The 12,863-nt window shown below is 37.4% G+C and overlaps 1 long non-coding RNA gene across 1 annotated transcript in view; it reads left to right on the forward strand.

Moving 5' to 3' along the window:
- The first annotated feature begins 9,922 nt into the window (after positions 1-9,922).
- LOC145512890 (uncharacterized) overlaps positions 9,923-12,863 on the forward strand; it is a 51,428-nt gene continuing 48,487 nt past the window's right edge. The window contains exon 1 of the long non-coding RNA XR_014058909.1: positions 9,923-10,010. This is a non-coding gene — a long non-coding RNA (uncharacterized LOC145512890). The remainder of the gene's footprint in view (positions 10,011-12,863) is intronic.

Consider the following 12,863-nt stretch of genomic DNA (forward strand, 5'->3'; position numbering starts at 1 on the left):
AGAAATCAGAAGTGGATGCTCTGCGGGAGAGGGGCCAGGGAGGTCTATAGTCCCTGACCTAGCTAACTCTAGCCACTTTTGTTTTAGTTTTATATCTGCAGAACCTAAAGCTCACTGCTCACAATGGTCCTTGGCCATTTCTTTATGTCTCAGTCTGAGTCTGTGAAGCAATTTCTCCTCCAATTGTCAGCAAATGGAGAGGAATGGTGTTGATTGAACTTCAGGCAGCAGGTAAAGACTGGCATTATTTGAAGCTATCGCATCCTTGGATAACATTTTGTCATTGAGAACTAAGGAGAGACTGAAAAGTTGAAATTCAATATTACAAGTGCTTTTACAAGTTTACTATAATCCAGGACAGAGGTCAAGCTTAATGTGTCATCACATACATTACAAACAGCAAAAACTTCACAATGTTAAGGTGTATTTTGTGTGTATCTGTTTAAAAGTCCTTGAAATAGCGGCATGAACTCTTGCAGTACTTTTACTAGCACCTAACACAATCCCTGTCACATGCTAAGAAATAAATAATAGTGGTTTGTTCAAGTCTCAGCTATTTGCATATAACTGTGTAAGGTGTAGTTTGATTTACTATTCGGGTGCAGTCCTTTCATTAGGGCTGTTCCTTACCAGTTGTGCCCACTTGATATGCTAAACTCTTGATGGTAATTGTCCTCTGTGTCATCTGATCAAGTTAACAATACCAAAAGGGCTCTTTTACTTGGAATGTTACAGTGACAATAGATAGGGTGACTTGGGAATAAGTGAACACACAGGAGTGAATTATATCATGAAATACTTGATTTCAGCAGATATATAAAGGTAAGAAGCTACAAATGATATACAGGGTGGTTGGATATTTAATTTATTCCTACTTGTAAGGGAATTAGTGAAATACTAAGCTAGATCATGTTAAGAGAAGTATCTCTGTCTTTGCTCTAGTTATATCTCTGCTTTCTTTCTTTATCCTTTTCTTATTTTATGTGTTATTTTTTCTTCATGCCCTATATTGGTCCACATCCAAATCTATTTGTCATTATTCAAGTTTAGATATTAATCACTGAATCATTATAATCTGATGTCTTTAGGTGAATATTTTATTTAATAACTTTTAAAAATAAATACTTAAGGTTGAAACACTAGAAAATGAGGAAAAGTCAGATAATCAGACAAAAAAATCCATCCTCCTGCCCCAGAAAAAGCCCTTTAACACATCGATGTAGGTGTTCCCCTTTCTCTGTATGTGCACGTGTTTTCATATATGGATTAAAAATTGGAATCATACTATTTTGTAGCTTGTTTTCTTTTTCTTAGCATTTGCCCATATCAGAACTTTTCTTTAATACTATTACTGGTCATGGGTATATTATGTTTACTTGTATGAATATGCAACCATTTGGAATAATAAATTATACTATTGAAATGTCAGTATGCTTCCAGTTTTTTTGGTCATTGTACCTATGATCTCTGCTATCCTTGTTCCATTGAATTACTGCATTGACTTGGGCAAGGCTGAGAACAGAAGTTTACCATTAACATACGGACTGAAAATGCATGAAGATTCCTAGGTACCCTGTATGCATGTCTCCTCTCTCTTTCTCTGTTTTGCTCTCACTCATTCTTCTAACATAAGATGGTAGAGAGATTTTAACTCTCTCCTCAGATTCATTTAGAGTCAACTTCCTGGCTTGATTTTACCTAGGAGGCCCCCCCCTTTGCACAAATGTTATTAGCTTTTAAGTGGTGATTTAACCATTTCAAGCAGTCTTGTATATTGTTCTCATGCTTTATAAAACTAGCCTCCATGGGCTCCAGCATTTCCTTGTCAACAGTGGATTATAGTGAATGTACAAGAGAAACTTACAAGATGCAAGTGTTGGGCCATGCTGTGGAAGCAGGATAGTGTAATGAACAACCAGCCTGCCAGGACATTTGCAAGCTAATTATTGCCTCTCAACTTCTGTTTTGTCATCCATACAATGAATATATTCATACCCGATCATAAGATTTTTGTGGAGATTAAGAGGGAAAATATATTTATTTATCAGAACATTGTCTTGTACAGATTATTAATGGTATCGTTATTATGTTGTTCTGATGAAACTGCAGATGGCAAGAGATATGCTGGTGCTGTGTTGAGGAGCACATCCAGATGGAAAAAGCCAGATGGAAAAGGATCCTTAAAACAGATCTTCCATAGTCTTTAGTTGCCTACCCTCCTTCATACATCTTGGAAAAAGCAGCTCTTTTTTGATTCCAGTATTTTCCTTGTCCTGAGGGCCAATATGATACCAATGAAAAGAGAAAAAACAAAAACAAAAAAAAAAACTCCCACTGACAGCCTGAAAACTGAGAGTGCTCCTGAGAGGCCAACATTTGCTGGAGCTTTCCCAATAGATTAGTATTCAATTCTCCTACTTCCTACTGGCCCCAGACCCTCTACCACCTCAGTTTTACTTTGTTATTAACAATAAAGGCTTTGTTCATGAGCAAAGCAGATACAGGCTTCATCTTAACTGATTTGTTTAACCCTCATTTAAAGTTATTACTTTATGTGACCCAGGGCATTTCTGGTATTCGAACAGGAAAAATTCTGAGAAAATGAATCAAATAATACTTTGTCTTAAAATGATTCTTTATTACCAATAAGCTAGCTAATAAGCATAGAGTAGCATAGTAATTGGGATTATATTCCTGAGCAGGGTCACTGCATTTAATTACCAAAAGTGTTATCAGCACAGTGCTATAAATGAAGATACTCTTGTTATAAATCTAAGTAGTAATTTCAAATGGTAAAATGTTGCAAGTGCCATAAAATAAATATAAATATACCTTATGCATTGATTATGCAAGGAATCTTTATGAACCATAGAGTGTATACATAGCACATAAACATACTATGTTATAAATTTGGCCTAATTTGGCTTAAATTAATGTTTGCTGTGACAAAAATGTTAACATTTAAGTCACAATTTTTGATTTAAATTCATTTGGAGACATTATCTGAATGATTAAAATAGTTTCAAAAGCTACCAAATGAGGTTTGATCATTTTTTAAATAAATAAATTTTTGCTCTAGTAAGTAGAAGCATTTATAGTCATTTCATTGACCTCAAAGCTGCTGTCAAATTTGAGATGTTGATTTTTTTTTAAAAGAGGCCGTGAAGTATCTAAATATTTCAAGAGTTCTCGAAGGATTTTCATTGTGAGAGTTTGAAGAGCGGTAGACTTTTAAGTCTGGCCCTTCTGTTCATCTTTCTTCTCTCAGCAACTAAGCAACAACAAGGGCAGAAAGGAATAAGGAAAGAAACCACAGAATGGTCCCAGAAGCAACAGGGAAGATGGGATTGGGGAAAGGCAGTCATACTTCTTTCCTTTTAAGATTGAAAGTATTTATTGGCTGATCTATATATCTGTGTATCTATCTATTGCTATCTAGATATATAACAATATGAAACTCTGAGGCATATATGTATTTATATCATGTTCTATGTATGTGTTTGTGTGTATTATTATATATTACATGTACATACAAACTCACATACAACATATCGTGTGATATGTCATACGTACATATGTATATACATCTATATATATTTCAGCCTCAGAGTTTCAAATCTTTTGAGAGCTCACCTCACAGACTTGCTGTCTTTTTCAGATTTAGTTGTCTTCTGGTTTGTACCATGTTGCAGAAATTCTATAAGCAGATGTCACTGAAAAGTAAAAAATATCCCTTTTCTATTACTTGTTAATTCTGTGAACTTGAGGCTACTATCACTCTATTGAGCATGAATTTCTTCATCTATGAAATAGAACTCATAATACCAACTCCTTAAGGTGAGGATTACATAAAATAATATATTAAAAAGAACCTGGCCATGATAGAGGAGCTCAAAAAATAGTTTTTATAATTAATTTTTCTATTATGGTCATGTCTATTACTAATAGTAGTGTTTAAGTCATTGGAATTTATCAGGCAAAATATTGAATAAAGGGACTGACAATTATTGTGGTTTATATATTTACTTGGGCTTCCCAGGTGGCTCAGTGGTAAAGAATCTACCTGCCAAACAAGAGATGCAAGTTTGATCCCTGGGTTGGGAAGATCCCCTGGAGAAGGAAATGGCAACCCACTCCAGTATTCTTGCCTGGGAAATCCCATGGACAGAAAGACTTAGCAACTAAACAGCAACAGCATATATTGACTTATATTACTCAAGTTTCTTGAAACTATGCATGAAGCATAATTGCTATTTATTTATAAATATATTTCTATTCTGAGTCTTAAATTAGAATTTTTTCTCTAAGCAATTCTAGTCCACATTGGTAAGGATAGGCAAAGTCAGCGTAGGTGAGTGGAGAGGAGCTATACCATCAGAGCTTAATATTTTAGCCTTTGCCTATAACTAGCCCTTAGTAGCTAATGGGAGAGGCAAGAACATTTATTTAAAAAAGACACTTTTCGGAGGTTGCCTAAGGAGAGTTTGGAAAGAATTGTAGTCTCACTTGTTCTGATGTTTATTAAAATGTCACAAAAATTCTATGCTCACTTTGATCTTGACTCAAGAGAATGTCATGAAATTGTCACCAAATGAATCAAATAAACTCTATATTTGTCTACTTGGGTGCATCTTGCAGACAGGTGAGAAGGAGGAACAGGAAAGATTTGATGGCATACATCTTTTTTGAAAGTGTAATATCAACTAGATGTTGGAGAGAAAATACATTATACACCCTGGCATTAGTAGTCAATGTCCATCTAATTATAAGAGCTTCAGGAACCTGGTATTCTGTTTGACATAAAACATGTTAAAGGCTCACCCTACTATAATATTTTCTGAGGATTTGGTCAGATCATTTTCTTGCCTCAAATATTTAATTGAACCAGTTGTGGGTAATGAGGTCAGCTTCTTGACATCTCACAAGTAGATTTCACACTGAATTATCTTTAATCATAAGTTATATGTCATCTGTGGCCTTCAGCACAGGCAGATGGGAGTTTGGTGGGACAGTCCATGAAAATTTGTTGTTGTTGTTCAGTTGCTAAGTCATGTCTAACTCTGCGACACCATAGACTGCAACAAACCAGGCTTCCCTGTCCTTCACCATCTCCCAGAGTTTGCTCAAATTCATGTCCATTGAGTTGGTGATGCCATCCAACCATCTCACCCTCTGTGACCCCTTCTCTTCCTGCCCTCAGTCTTTCCGAGCATCAGGGTCTTTTCCATTGAGTCAAGTTTTCACATCAAGTGGCCAAAACATTGGAGCTTCAGCTTTAGCATCAGTCCTTCCAATGAATATTCAGGGCTGATTTCCTTTAGTATTGACTGGTTTGATCTCCTTGCTGCCCGAGGGATTCTCAAGAGTCTTCTTTAGCACCACAATTTAAAAGCAGCAAATCTTCGGTGCTCAGCCTTCTTTACGGCTCAGCTCTCACATCCAAACATGACTGCTGGAAAAACCATAGCTTGGACTATACTTAAATAGCTATATTTAATTGAACTAGCTGTGGGTAATGACGTCTGCTTCTTGACAGCTCACAAGTAGTTTCTACACTGAGTTATCCTTATTTGTAAGTTATATGTCATCTTTGGCCTTCAGCACAGGCATATGGGAGATTAGTAGGACAGTACGTGAAAATTTGTTGTTGTTCAGTTTGCTCAATTGCTCAGTCACTTCAGTTGTGTCCGACTCTCTGCGACCCCATGGACCGTGGCTCCTCAGTCCATGGGATTCTCCAGGCAAGAATACTGGAGTGGGTTGCCAGTTCCTTCTCCAGTGATAAAGTATGAAGTGAGTGAAGTGAGTGGAATGAAGTTGCTCAGTCATGTTTGACTCTTTGCAACCCCATGGGCTGTAGCCTACCAGGGTCCTCTGTCCATGGGATTTTCCAGGCAAGAGTACTGCAGTGGGTTGCCAATGCCTTCTCTGGTTGCTCAGTTTAGCTATTATATATAGCTTGGACCTTTGTCAGCAAAGTGATGGCGCTGCTTTTTTAATGCACTGTCTAGGTTTGCCATAGTTTTTCTTCCAAGGAGCAAGTGTCTTTTAATTTCATGGCTGCAGTCACCATCCCCAGTGATTTTAGAGACCAAGGAAATAAAATATTTCACTGTTTCCACTTTTTCCCAATCTATTTACCATGAAGTGATGGGACCTGGTGCCATGATCTTAGTATTCTGAATGTTAAGTTTTAAGCCAGCTTTTTCACTCTCCTCTTTCACCCTTATCAAGAGGCTCTTTTGTTCCTCTTCACTTTCTGCCATTAGAGTGGTATCATCTGCATATCTGAGATTGTTGATATTTCTCCTGGCAATCTTGATTCCAGCTTGTGAGTCATCCAGCCCAGCATTTCACATAATATACTCTGTATATAAGTTAAATAAGCAGAGTGACAGTATACAGCCTTGATGTACTCCTTTCCCTATTTTGAATCAGTCTGTTGTTCCATGTCCGATTCTAACTCTTGCTTCTTGATCTGCATACAAGTTTCTCAGGAAACAGGTAAGGTGAACTGGTATCCCCATCTCTTTAAGAATTTTTCATAGTTTGTTGTGGTCCACACAGCTAAAGGCTTTATTGTAGTCAATGAGGCAGAAGTAGATGTTTTTCTGGAATTCCCTTGCTTTTTCTGTGATCCAACGGATGTTGGCAATTTGATCTCTGGTTCCTCTGCCTTTTCTAAACTCTAAACCTTTCTAAAGCCAGTATATCTGAATGTTCTCAGTTCACATACTACTGAAGCCTAGCTTGAAGGGTTTTGAATATTATCTTGCTAGCATGTGAAATGAACACAATTGTACAGCAGTTTGAACATTCTTTGGCATTGCCTTTCTTTGGGCCTGGAATGAAAACTGACCTTTTCCAGTCCTGGGACTACTGCTAAATTTTCCAAATTTGTTGACATATTGAGTGTATCACTTTCACATAATCATCTTTTAGAATTTGAAATAACTCACCTGGAATTCCATCACCTCCACTGGCTTTGTTAATAGTAATGCTTCTTATAGCACACTTGACTTCATACTCCAGGATGTCTGGCTCTAGGTGAATAACCACACCATCATGTCCTGCCAACCAAAGCAAGACCCAGTTTTCCCCACAGCAAGTCCCTCCCATTATGAAACTTGCACGAGCCTCTTATCCTCATGCATCAGCGGGCATACAGAAGAAGAAAGAACCACAGTGCCATGGCAGCCAGTATGAAAAAAAACCACAATCATAGAAAGATAACTAAAGTGATCATTGAGCATTATGTAACTCAATGAAATTATGAGCCATGCAGGTGCAGGGCCACCTACGATGGACAAGTCACGGTGGAGAGAACTGAGAAAACATGGCCCACCGGAAAAGGGAATGGCAAACTACTCCAGTTTCTTTCCTAGAGAACCCCATAAACAGTATGAAAAGGCAAAAAGGTATGACACCAGAAGATGAGCCCCCAGGTTGGTAGGTGTCCAATACACCACTGGGGAGAGTGGAAAAAATACCTCCAGAAAGAATGAAGAGGCTGGGCCAAAGTGGAAACAGTGCTCAGTTTTGGATGTGTTTTGTGGTGAAAGTAAATTCCGAGGCTGTAAAGAACAATATTGCATAGGAACCTGGAATCCATGAATCAAGGTAAATTGGACCTGGAAAACAGGAGATGGCAAGAGTGAATATCAACATCTTAGCAATCAGTGAACCAAATGAACAAGAATGGGTGAATTTAATTCAGATGATCATTGAATTACTACTACTGTGGACAAGAATCCCTTAGAAGAAATGGAGTAGCCCTCATAGTCAACAAAAGAGTCCAGAATGCAGTGCTTGGTTGCAACATCAATAACAACAGAATGATCTCAGTTCCTTTCCAGGGCAAACCATTCAGCATCAAAGTAATCCAAGTCTATCCCACAACCACTAATGCCAAAGAAGCTGAAGTTGAACAGTTATGAAGACTTCCAAGACCTAGAACTAACATCAAAAAAAGATGTCCTTTTCATCACAGGGGATTGGAATGCAGAAGTAGGAAAACAAGAGATACCTGTAGTAACAGGCATGTTTGGTCTTGGAGTACAAAATGAAGCAGGGCAAAAGCTAACAGAATTTTTCTAAGAGAATGCACTGATCATAGCAAACACCCTCTTCCAACAACAGAAGGGTAATTCTACACAAGGACATCACCAGATGGTCAATACTGAAATCAGATTGATTATATTCTTTGCAGCTGAGGGTGGAGAAGCTCTATACAGTCAGCAAAAACAAGACCTGGAGCTGACTGTGGCTCAGATCATGAGCTCCTTATTGCAAATTTCAGGCTTTAATTGAAAAAGCAGGGAAAACCACTAGGACATTCCAGTAAGACATAAATCAAATCCCTTATGATTATACAGTGGAAGTGACAGATAGATTCAAGGGATTAGCTGTGGTAGACAGAGTGCCTAAAGAACTATGGACGGAAGTTCATAGCATTGTGCAGGAGGCGGTGACCAAAACTATCCCCCCCAAAAAGAAATGCAAAATGGCAAAGTGATTGTCTGAGGATGCCTTACAAATAGCTGAGGAAAAAAAGAGAAGCAGAAGGTAAAGGAGAAAGGGAAAGATTTACCCAACTGAATGCAGAGTTCCAAATAGCAAGGAGAGATAAGAAAGCCTTCTTAAGTGAACAATGCAAAGAAATGGAGGAAAACATTAGAATGGGAAAGACCAGAGATCTCTTCAAGAAAATTGGAGGTTACAAAGAATGTTTCATGCAAAGATGGGTACAATAAAGGACAGAACTGGCAAGGACCTAACAGAAGCAGAGGAGACTAAGAAGAGGTGACAAGAATGCACAGAAGTACTATACAAAAAGGGTCCAGGAAAATACGGGCCCATAAAAAAGTCTTGACAACAGGCTGCATTTCAGAATACTTCATTCAGGCCTTATGTCAGTGTAAATATTAGAAGACTTGGGAGAGTTTGCAATCTTTAGCCTGATTAAATTTTTATTTTAACCCTTCCTTTCCCTGAGTACGATTTATGGATATTTTAGTTCATTTGTTTGTTTTTCATGTTGTTTTCCTAAAGGTATCACACTTTACAGAAAAGGAAACCAAACAAAATGATACAAAGCACAACATAATACAACAATAACAAAAAACAATGTGTAATCCATTGGCATAGTTTGGAGTTGTGGCTTATTAATTATTTTTTAATCTCAGAAAAAACCTTAACTCTATTGCTTAGATATAGAGTTCTGTAAAAGCCCTAGGCTTTCTGTGACAGGCTTTTTCTTTTATAAAGGAATGGAGATTACAGGGAAAAAATACCAGTTGGAGAAATCCTTTTAAGTAATTTGCATATGAATAATCCCCAGGGATGTTATTTAGGCATAAGAGTATAGCAACTTCTACAAAATGGAAGTGACACTAAACAGGGAAAAATAATTTTATAGATTGTGTCTGAGAAAAAGTAAACTAGGAAAGGAAAGATGAAGAGTCTGATTCTTTTATAAATGTTATGTGCTTGGATAGTAAACATATCAGTAGCAATTCTGTGTTTTGTTTTTCTTCAGCCATGCATGGTGCTTTTTTGGATGCATGGTGTTTCTTTCTTGATGCTGTCAGTCCCAGTTCAGATCTCCATATCCCAGATTGCTTGTCTTACATTGGCTGTGTATTAAAATTGCCTTATGTCATACACTCCATGCAATCTAGAGAAAGATTTTTCATTGTGGAACAAACTTGAAAAACAAAATATTTCTATGAAAAGCAATTTGCTTTGCTAGGCTTAGCTTGTATTCCCAGTACAATTACTATAGATCATATGAGTTTGAAAATGAGCTTTCTTCCTTGCAATCCACTCCTACCTCTGTTTGATTCTCTCGTGAAGTCATAATCCTCTGACATAAGCCTGTTACCATGGAGATTAATGTGATGTTACAAATTTGCTATTATTTATGACTTCATTGTAAGATGAATCCAAAGAGAAATTAATCTTGGATTTCTTCACCAAATATTTGGGGAGACATATGAGAACAAGTGAAGGTATTTCAGCTTGCACCTCTTAATTGTGAAATGGACATGTTTTCACTGGTAACAAATACAAATATCCAAGGAATAATAATTTTTAAGAATATTAAAATAAATATCTTGAAGGAAAGTTGAAATGTGAAATGGTAGGATAAAATATATATTCCATTTACATAATATCTTCTGAGAGCTACAAGATAAGTTCCACCTTGAGAAGTGCAGCTGTGTCATTCTCTGAACAAGTTCCTCCTTGGTACTGCATGTTTACTTTCTTAGCAAAAAAAGCCAAACAGTGAGCCCTCTTGGTGCATAAGCCCCTCAACCATTGAGATATTGAATTCTGATCTTTAATAAACCAACACTGATTTACTTCACTGCTTCTGTTTGCTTAGTTAAGCTTCACTGGCATAGGCAAAGGCACACATAATTTAATTAAATTACTTTTTTTTTCATTTGATTTTTTATTAGTGCATAAAGTAGGCTTTAAGCATTTGGAATTTATTTTTACCAGTAAAATATCTTTCATCTCTCTTGGAGGCAAAGTTTGAAATTTCAGTTAATTTCACCCCTCACTCGCAATACACACAAAGATAAAATACAACCAAAGATCTTATTTTTGAATGTCAGATTTACTCTTTCTTTCTTGACATCAGTGTTGATTCTTGAAGAATCCAGTGTAATATCTAAACAGGGCTGAGCTTTGAGATTTCCAGATTTCAGATGCCAATAAGCAACTTGATATCTAACATTTTTAGTTAGGCAACATTTTGTTTTGTTAGAACTGAATTTTTCTTGATCATCTAGGTTAGCCATTTAATAGATCAAAAAAGCATACTTGGAATGGTGAAGTCATCTGTCAAAGCTCAGGAGGCTGATTGGTTGACAGTTTAGGGTTTTACTCAGAGATCTTGAGAATTTAATTCCAGATTATCAATGTTACTTGAAAAATACTCTTATTTCTTCTTTTGAATTTACTTCAAATTAGCGAGTTAAACTTGTTTTCCTAAATATAAAGGTTAATGTTAAACATATTTTTCATATCTAATTTTTGTTAGTTTTCTTTTTAAGACACTGGATATTTAGAGTTTCCAAATGAAGGTTCTAGTTATTTCTGTGGAAAGGAAGTCAGTGAATTATTTTAGAGTGTGAGTGGGATGCATGAAATAGCTTGTGATGTTGCACTTTGAGAGGCCTAGAAGCACATAGATTTGCCAGCTTTATTGGAGAATGACAAGGTCAAAAAGCTGTGAATTCTGTTTTTCTGCACAATACATTTGTTTCTTATGACTCCCTAGTGCAGGGTTAAAAAATATAGTAGTATTACTTAGCTATATGAAATTAGTTTAACAAACTGTTACAAATTTTTAGGTATAGAAATCTTCTGAATTATACTGTTCTAGAGGTATTTCTCAATTAATGGAAGATATCCTTTTCTTATCTCCCAACATTTGAAGAGTAGGGAAGGGTTTTTCTCTCTATCGCTTGATGCAGGCAAGGAGGCATTTTTCCGTTAGCTGGGTGGCAGCTACCTCCTCACTGTGTGGAGAACTAAGCTTTAGTGGATAGAAGAACATATAGGCAGAGTGGAGAGATGCTATCTGTCTGGGATCCTGATGGATATATTGATGTGCTAAGTTTAATACTGTACTGACCAGTTTAGTTGCCTCCCAGATCTGCTCACCCCCATTTGCCTTCTAGCACTCAACCATTGCCCTTATTCCTGGACAGAGTGAGGACCAGACTGTGGCAAAGGTTATCTTCCAAGTCTGGAGCCCCAGTTTAGAAGTTCATCCCATCTGGACCCACTGAAGCTCTGGCTTTCCTCCCTAGTAGCTGCTTAGAGTGGTAATGAGAGGGTGTTAGACAAGAAATGAGAAGTTGGCAGATAGATTGCTGGCTCGTCCCTACACTATGGGCTACTTAGAGATTTAGTGGTTCCATGTAGCTGACATCCTACATGATTAAGCAAATCAACTACATTTTTTATAAGGCTGTGGCCAGCTGCATAATGTGCCACTTCATAATGTTCTTCCTCATTCACTGTTCTTTCCACTTCCCCTTGCTCTTGCTTCCCTGGGATTATAATCCCTAATCTCGGTGAAAGATTAAACTGGTAAATTACCTCTTAGATTCTGTTTTCTAGGAAACTCAGATCTGAAGATTCCCTTAGAACTCTAGGGAGGGTTCTAGAGAGGTCCTAGAAGGCAGACCCTCAGCATGGATTACCTGCCTAGCAGGGGGCAATAGGGGCCCCATTGCTGCTGGTATGGGGAGTTGTGATAATCTCTGGCATGCATGGCTTCACAACTGCAAAAGTTTCCATAGTGGTAAATTAAGATGAGGTAGAGAGGCAAGTCATTGGAAATGATACAACTACTGTGCTTGATTGGGAAGGCAGAAAATAATGTAAGATTTATGGTATGAGGTGGCTGTTTTTGATGGTATAGAGGCGCCTTGCTAAAGGACAGTGGTATATTTGGGTCATAATTATTTATATAATGTATGCTGAGAATGCCAGAGGACTTCCATAGCAATTCTAAAGAAGTCTAGTTTAAAAAGAAACAAAATAAAATGAAAACCAGGCTTAGCATCTAATTATAAATGTGACAGACAACTGCAAAGGAAGCAAAGTAAAGATCTGCCCTATCTCCTGTGTCAAAGTCAGGGCTCTGATAAGGAAAGAGTAGGCCATTGAGACTAGCAGTGTAAGTGGGTGAGACTAAGAAATTTTAATCCTTTCATGCCTCTGAATCACTGGCCGTAAGGAGCAGCCTCTTTTCTCTTTCTAGAGGAGAATAGCCTCACAATACCTGGAGACTACAGTGTTTCTACATAAAGCATTTATCCAGCAAAATGATGTTTGTTCTC

This window comes from Giraffa tippelskirchi, chromosome 1 (assembly GCF_054371585.1).
Source record: "Giraffa tippelskirchi isolate mGirTip1 chromosome 1, T2T-mGirTip1v1.2.pri, whole genome shotgun sequence".
NCBI lineage: Eukaryota > Metazoa > Chordata > Mammalia > Artiodactyla > Giraffidae > Giraffa > Giraffa tippelskirchi.